Source organism: Nannospalax galili, unplaced genomic scaffold (assembly GCF_000622305.1).
Source record: "Nannospalax galili isolate Female #2095 unplaced genomic scaffold, S.galili_v1.0 scaffold448, whole genome shotgun sequence".
Lineage (NCBI taxonomy): Eukaryota > Metazoa > Chordata > Mammalia > Rodentia > Spalacidae > Nannospalax > Nannospalax galili.
In genome coordinates this window covers 3559316-3567791 of record NW_008359324.1, presented here as the reverse complement: position 1 = coordinate 3567791, position 8476 = coordinate 3559316, and positions in this window count along the sequence as shown.

The following is an 8476-nucleotide window of genomic DNA, read 5'->3' as shown; positions in this document are numbered from 1 at the left end:
ATGTGTTCATGTGGTAATTAGGGCTTCTTCCGGTGTTGACTGTAAGCTTTATCACATTGTGTTCTGATAGAATGTATGTAATTATTTCAATCTTTTTGTATTTGTTGAGGTTTGTTTTGTGCCCCAATATGTGGCCGAATTTGGAGAAGGTTACATGGGGTGCTGAGTAGAAAGTATGTCCTTTGGTGCTTGGGTGGAATACTCAGTATAGGTCTGTTCAGTCCATTTATTGTATGGTATTGATTAATTCAGATGTCTCTGTTAAATCTCTGCCCTGTTGACCTATGTAATGGAGATAGTGGGGTATTGACGTCCCCTACTATTTATGATTTGGGGTTAATCTGAGTCTTAAAGTCCTGTAGTATCATTTTTATGAAGTTGGGTGCACCATCGTTTGCTGAATATATTTTCATGATTGTAATATCTCTTGATTCATTGTTCCTTTGATCAAAATGAAGTGGCCCTCTTTGTCTCTTCTGATTAGTTTTAGTTTAAAGTCTATTTTGTCAGATATTAGAATTGCTACACCTGCTTTTTTCTTAGTGCCATTTGCCTGGTATATTTTTTTCCATCCTTTCACTTTGAGATAGTGTCTATCCTTTAAAACGAGATTAGTTTCTTGCAGACAACAAAAAGATGGGTTTTGTTTCTTAATTCATTCACATAGTCTGTGTCTTTTGACTGGGGAGTACAGTCAGTTAATATTTAAAGTTATTAATGAAAGATGTGTATTGAATCCTGTTATTTTTATTTCTGTTTACATTCTTGATATAGTTGTACTTTTCCACAGTTTTACCATCATTAGATTTCTTTCTTCAATCCCTTGGGTATAGTCATTCCTTTCTTCAGCTCTTTATTTTGCTTCCAGAACTTTCTGAAGGGCTGGTTTTGTGGACATGAATTCCTTCAGCCTATTTATGCCATGGAAGATTTTTCATTCCCCTTCAACTATACTAGACATTTTGGCTGGTTATAGTAATCTGGGTTGGCATCTCTGGTCATATAAAACTGGGAATACTTTGGTCCAGGCTTTTCTGACTTTCATAGTTTGCCCTGAAAAGTCAGCTGTAATCCTAATGAGTTTTCTTCTGTATGTGACTTCTTGTTTCTTTTTTGCAGCTTTAAGAATTTTCTCTTTGTTTTGTATGTGTAGTGTTTTTACTATGATGTACCATGGAGAGTTTCTTTTCTGGTCCTGCCTGTTTGGTGTTCTATATGCTTCTTGTATATGTATGGGCATGTCTTTCTTTAATTTTAGGAAATTTTCTTCCACGATACTGTTGAAGATCCAGTCCATGCCATTATCTTGGGATTCTTCCACTTCCTGTATACCTACGATTCATAATTTTGGTCTTTTTATGGTGTCAAACAATTCCTGCATATTCCATTCTTGTGATTTCTTAAATTTTTCATAATCTTTGCTTGAGTGGTCTAGTTTGTCCACTTCATCTTCCAGTCTTGATACTCTGTTTTCCATTTCATTCATCCTATTGGTGAGGCCTTCTCATGTCATTTCTAATTGGCTTAGTGTTTCGCTTCCTTCTTCATTTCAGCCTGAGTAGTCTTCAATATATCTAGCTCTTTTTTCTGAATTCATTCAGAAGTTTATCCCTATCTTCCTTCAGTTCTTTGATTTCTTTTTTTGTGTGTTCTTTAAATTCATTGAATTCTTTATTCATGTTTATGATTGTTCTTTTGAGTTCCATGTCCTGCATTATCTCTAGGGGCTTCTCATTGTTTTCCTCTAGAGGACTATTGGTATTTGGTGGGGATATGTTATTTTGTTTTTTCATGTTATTATTTTTTCTCTGTGATTTTGACTTGTGAATTTCTTTTGTAGTTTCTGATTCTCGTGTGAGACTCAGGCCTTCAAGTTTAGGCCTGCTTCTTTTTTGTGAACTTTATGTGTCTTTGTGGTTTACTTTTGGGGCAAGAAAAGCTGGTTCTTCTAAGATTCTGGTTCTGTCTTTTAATTTTATTTTGGAGTGGCCAAATTACTTTTGTCTTCAGGAGTTCCCTCATAGGCCCAATTCAGATGAGGGTCAGATGTTTTCAAGCTTTCTCCTAAGGTCTGAATCCCTCTAGGAATGATTTTGGCTTCAGGAATTTCTTGGTTGGACTGGCCTGGGAGTCTGGCCCAGGAAAGATGCTGGTCTTGGGCAGCTGGTGGTCATACAACCCAGCGATGAAAAGGCATATGGGGTGGGAAGAGGCCCCATGGACTCCTGGAGACTGCACTGAAGAGCTGCGTTGGTCCAAGAGAGAGCCCTGCACATAGGAGAGAGTCCTGTGGTGGGTCTTTCAGGCCCAGGGAAGCAGAGCAACCTCTTTTAATTTTATGTCTTATAGGTTTATAGAGTATAATATTGTATAACTGTAATAATTCAACAATAAAAAAAATTTACACCCAATTTTGAAAGACATGCATCTTAGCTCAGAAAATTGTTATTGAATATGATAATACTCTTGTAATGAAATACTTCTTCTAAGTATGTGGTTATTAAATAAATAATTTTTGAAAAAGATGCACAAAACACTGTGTTTATAACCTAAATCAGAAATTTATCACAGAGTTCTAAAACAGTAATCCTGAAAATTTCTAATTATATTTTTAAGTTCAAATTCATCATTCTAAACTAATCTATTTATCTCAGTGAACCATTTTATAGAACTCACAAATAGCTTGATTTATCAGAGATACTTCTAACCACAATAATTATATTTCCATTAGCACTTTAGTGATATGGTGCATTAGAAAGCATCTACACTTGTGAAACTGACAAGTATTAATCCTGTGAAATATGTCAGGGAAAGGAATTACTGAAGTCACTTTATTTCTTAAAAACAGAGATCTAGGGGCTGGAGAGATTCCTCAGTGGTTAAGTGCACTGGCTGCTCTTGCAGAAAACCCAGGTTAACTTCTGAGCATTCACTCAATAGCTAGAAACCTTCTGTAGCTCTAGTTCCAGGGAACCTGATTCTCTCTTCTGATCTCTGTGAACATTGCATGACATGGTACATTTGCATACATGCAGGCAATATACTCATGCACATAAAATAAAATAAAAATCATGAATAAAATATAAAACCCAGATATCTAGCCAGTTAATAAAGCACATGTGCTTATATTTTCACAGAATACCTTTTAGATAGTATAGTGGTTTGAATGAAAAATGCAAAAACACAACTCTCACCTCAAAGAGGATAACCAATAATTTATTCTGGTGCCAAATATGAGTGACATATACCAGGAACACAGATCCAGGCTATCCTAAATCCCATGTTCCAGCATGTGGAAGCAGTTTCATGAAAATTTAGAATAGCAGAACAAAGAAAATCATAAATCAAGACAATTCTCAAATACATTGGTGGAAACATTAACTAGATATTGATAGGAAAAGGGAAATCCCAGCTAAAGTCTTCATGGTGCTTCTGATGACACTCAGTCTTTTAGTTAGTGGGATTTAGGGTTTTGCTAAATTAAAACATTCCAAAAGTTGTAGGTATTAGTCACAGAATGTTAAGTCAAAATAGAGGTGGACAAGTTATGACTATGTATTGATAAAGATGGTTCAAGATAAATTTTAAATAGACTCCTGATCTGCAACATTCTCTACTGTCTACAGTCATTTGTATGCTAATCAGTTCATAAGTCTTGCAAAAAAAATTCAGTCCAGTGCAAAATGCAGGATTTTTTTTTTTCAGGAACTTTTCTTCACATTTCCACCTATTGGCCAAGGATATAATTTTGTTGATGCAGTAGCCACATATTTATTCCCATATTTTTTAGTAACACTTTCTCAGATCTTATGTAAATAAGGCTGTAGTAGCAGGCAGGAAGAGCAGTCTTCAGGAATGGGAAATAGCTGGCAAAGCCAATAAAGAAGAAAGTATTGAGTCATTTTCAAACTATTAGCCATTATATATGGATTTTATTTGTTGTTGACCATGTATCAAACACAATATTTACTTTCTGACATATAACAGGATTATTATACTTAAAATTAAAATAAAAAAAGAATATTGCTTGGTCTAACAGAGTAAAGTTAACAGATGATGGAAACACATTTTTAAAATGAGATTGACTATTTCCTGTACAAGAAGAAGAGAGGGCCAGACTGGAAGTGGACAAGGCAATGTATTATCAAATTCCACCATCAATGACATGCTTCCTTTGTAAGCACATCGCCCAATCTCTCCAAACACCACCACCAACTAGGGACAAATTGTCCAGATACTTGGAGCCTATGGGGCACACATATACAAATCATCTCATCATCACAGTAAGTATTGAAAGAAAATTTGTAAATGATCGATTTGATTTTTAAATGTTTACAGATCCTTTTATACAGGTGTAGCTAAGATATGAACCTTGAAAAACATATTTTTTTCTTTTAAAGAGGCCGTAGTGACCTTAAAATCAATAAAAATACATACATATATAATATATGAGATTTAAAATATAGAAAATATAAAATCATACAAATGTACTTTTAGCATCAGAGATAAATGATATTTCTTAAAACTTGGAAGAAAATGTTGAGCATCTCAGGAGAGCAAGTATCCCTAAGAAAAATTGTGCCCTGGAACAGGAGTAATCATCTCTTAATATTAATTTATATATTTTGGGTTTTCTTGCTCTTTTTACCATGGATTGAAGCATGCCTGATGCCTCCTCTTTTGTTGATTGAAGGATAGTCACAGGTGTTAGAAACCCTAGACCACTAGGAAAACTTTAACTGTGGTGCAGTATTCAGTAACTAGTTCTCCATCATAAGAGTTAATTTTCATTTTTCCTGCTGAATATTTTTCCTGTTAGTATTTATACTGAGCTAGTACTGTAACCTTCAACTGAGTGCAAATTTAAATGCAATGTTTTCCTCACAATTAGCAAATTTACATTTTTTAGACTGATAGCTTCTCTATTAAAATATTTGCCTTTATGTTAAGAATGTAATACATGGACAAGACATATTTGTAGTTATCAAAACAAACCTTTTCAGTCCAGTTTAGTACTTTTTCTTTTTATTTATTTATTTTTAAGAATATTTTTATTATTTCAAAGAGAGGCAATTTTTAATAAATTTTTCCAGAAATAACTTGACACACATTATATATATATACAATTAAGTTTAGGGGTGGAAAAGCAGGGATAAGAAATCAAAGAACTAAAGCCAGGCATAGTGATACACATCCTCAATACCAGCATTTGGGAGGCAGAACCAGGCAGATCTCTGTGAACTTGAGAACAACCCAGTCCAACCAGCAAGTTCCAGGCCAGCTGGGGTCACAGGGAGACCCTCTCCCTGAAAGACACTTCCCCCAAAAAATCAAAGACCAAAGTTACCAATATGGGATCAACTTTGGTGGAGGAATAATGAAGGTTTCCATTAGCTCTGTTCTCCCTTCTCCTCCTCCTACTCCTCCTCCTCCTCCTAACTCCTCCTCCTCCTCCTCCTCCTCCTCCTCCTCCTCCTCCTTCTTCTTCCTCTTCTTCCTCTTCTTCCTCTTCTTCGTCTTTAAATCCTAACTGGTTTTGGGGCTTGCTAACAGAGCATAGGGTGAGGTTTATTTACAGAAGAGTGGGTTCTCCCCATTTCCGGCTGCACTGGAAAGTCCACATTCAAATACAGATCTTGCGATTTCCCAACAGCTGCACAAAATGTAGATAGAGGTACCTGCAGGTATTCTTGGTTTATATATCCTTAGACCTTAACCCACATGCAGCTAAAGTTGTCTAATTGGGTGGGAGGGCTCCTTGATGAGCATGAGGAGGAGGTTGTCTGATTAGGTGAGAGGGCTCCTTGATGACATGGGAAGGAGGACTCCTTGATGAGCATGAGAAGGAGATGCAATCATAGCTTGCTGGCATAGTGGTCAGAGGGCACTTCCATTTAACTTTCAACCCCTTCCTCCAACTCTTACATTCGTTCCACCACCCTCTTCTGCAAAAGTCCCTCAGCTTGGAGGGATGGTAGGTGTGAAATGATCTTCTTCCCATTGTGGCAAGGCACTGAACTTTCAGGTTTCTGCATCTTCAGTTTAACATGGACTGTTGGCCCATTTCAATGGGATTCCATCTACAATAAAAACACAAACAGCAAGAAGAAAGGACACCTGAACAATGACTGCTATAATAACCTATGGGTGTAAACACAAATGCTCAGACAGTACTTTAACAGGTGCATCACATCCATCTAACAAAACATTTGCAGTGACTTCCCACTGGTGCCTATATTCTTCCTTGCCACAGGAGGTTGGCCTGTTCTACAGTACCAGATGTGTGTTCCACCCCTAGGAGTGGGCATTATATACCCAATTGGAAATTTTCTGGTTGTACATACACTTGATTCTCCATTATTGCACCAGTAGGAAGATCTTGTTTGGTATGTTGCTAATGAAACACGCAGGGTCCATAGTTGAACAGAAGTATAGGGGACACTCATCTGGTGTCAGGTAGTTCACACCTTAGTTTAAGCTTCATTTCTCACTCTCCTGCATTCACATCAAGCAGTGTCTTCAGCAAAAGGTTTTTCTGTCCACTTCTGGGGTACAACCAACATTACTGGCAATGGCCTTTATTGTTTGGGGGACATCTAGGGCCCTTCAGGCCCACAGCTCATAGGGAGGCCACCCACCTCTAACATTGGCATTTTCATTTAACAGCCATATTGCTTCTGGAAGGTCTTTCTTCCATCGTCTTCGGGTCCTGAACCTGAGAGAAAAGAGTAGTAGTATAAAGGTGTTACTAAAGGTGTTTTTAATTTGTAAAAAGGAGGTACTCAAAGAACTGTAGGAATAAAGGGGAGAAATTCTCCAGAAACACAGTATGATGGGTAGCCCTGGGTGTCAACTTGACTGGATCTGGGATTAACTGAAATGAGAGAGGTCTTCTTGATTGGATCATTTGAAGCTGGAAGACACACCCTAAATGTGGGTGTTACCTTCTGATGGCAGCCCATACAAAAGACCATGACAGAGGAGAGTGCTAACTTGCTTCATGCCTTCTCTCTCACTGATGAGTTTGTCTTGTTGCTATAGAATGAAGACTACCTGATCTTTGTAATTCATCAAACCTTCAGTACTAGATTGGGGCTACTGAGACATCCAGCCTCTTGAACTGAGCAACTGCTGGATTCTCAGCCTCTTAATTATGGTGCAGCCATTGTTGGAGTACTTGGACTCTATCCTGTGAGCTAATCTGATAAATCCATATATTTCTCTCTCTGTGTGTGTGTGTGTGTGTGTGTGTGTGTGTGTGTGTGTGTGTGTGTGTGTGTATGCATTCTTTATTTGTGTGTGTGTGTGTGTGTGTGTGTGTGTGTGTGTGTGTGTATGCATTCATTATACTGGTTCTGTTTCTTTAGAGAACCCTGACTAATACACACAGTACAATAAAAAAGCCTTAAGTACTTTCTCTTTTCATATATTTAAGGTTAAATACCCACTACATGTAAGGCTATATGGAAACTACATCAATAGAGCATTTCATATCAATTAAAATGAATTTTAGGATTTTTGGATCTGATTAAAGAGATTGGTGATATTATTTATAGCCACAGCCTATTGAATAAGCTATGTAGAGTTAAATATTATTTGATTGTAAAATATTAGCCAATGTTATATTTTGATATATTTTCTTTGTTATGATCCAAAATATGTTGTGATTTTTAAAACAATATCTGTGTGTTTAAATGTTTATCAGCAAATTGTCTCATCATACAAATGAAAATTTTTAATGCCTGTGTGGTAAATAATAAATTATAATGGTACACAAAGCACCTTTCTCTGAAGGCAATGTGATTTTCATGCTGTGAAATATATATGTAAAAGAAAAAAATAAATGTTATTTGTTAGAGTTTTATCTTAAAAAATAAATTTATATTCTCAAAAATGGTACCTATGCTGTAGAATGAGAACTGAGAAAAGAATCAAGGAGAGAACATCTTAACCAGAATTGTATAATTTGGTATACCTTGATTTAATTATTTTAATATTTAAACTTAAAAACTCATTTTAATTCTTTCAAAATGATCTAGGAATATTATTTACCTCTACTTCTTGGTCAAAAATTGTCCATTGATTTAATATCCCCTGTGGGTAACCTGGGAATGTGTCCAAGCTAATTTAACCTGTTGGAAACTTTTCCTTTAAAATTTTAGTTTTACTGTGAACCAAAAAGAATCTGGTCCTATTTTACAACTCCAGTACATGAACAGTCCATTGTAAGTCAATTCGATGCTAAATGAAATATTATTTAACATAAGCACATGTAAACAGTGCATAGACAAACAATAATATATGACCTATTTTTTTTTAATTTTTAAAAATGATTTATTTAATAACAACATACTTAGAAGAAGCATATCATTACAACACAATTGACATATTCAATAACGTTTTCCTGAGGTAGGATGCATCTCTTTCAAATTTGGCTGTAAATTTTTAGGTTTACAGTTGAATTATTACAGTTATA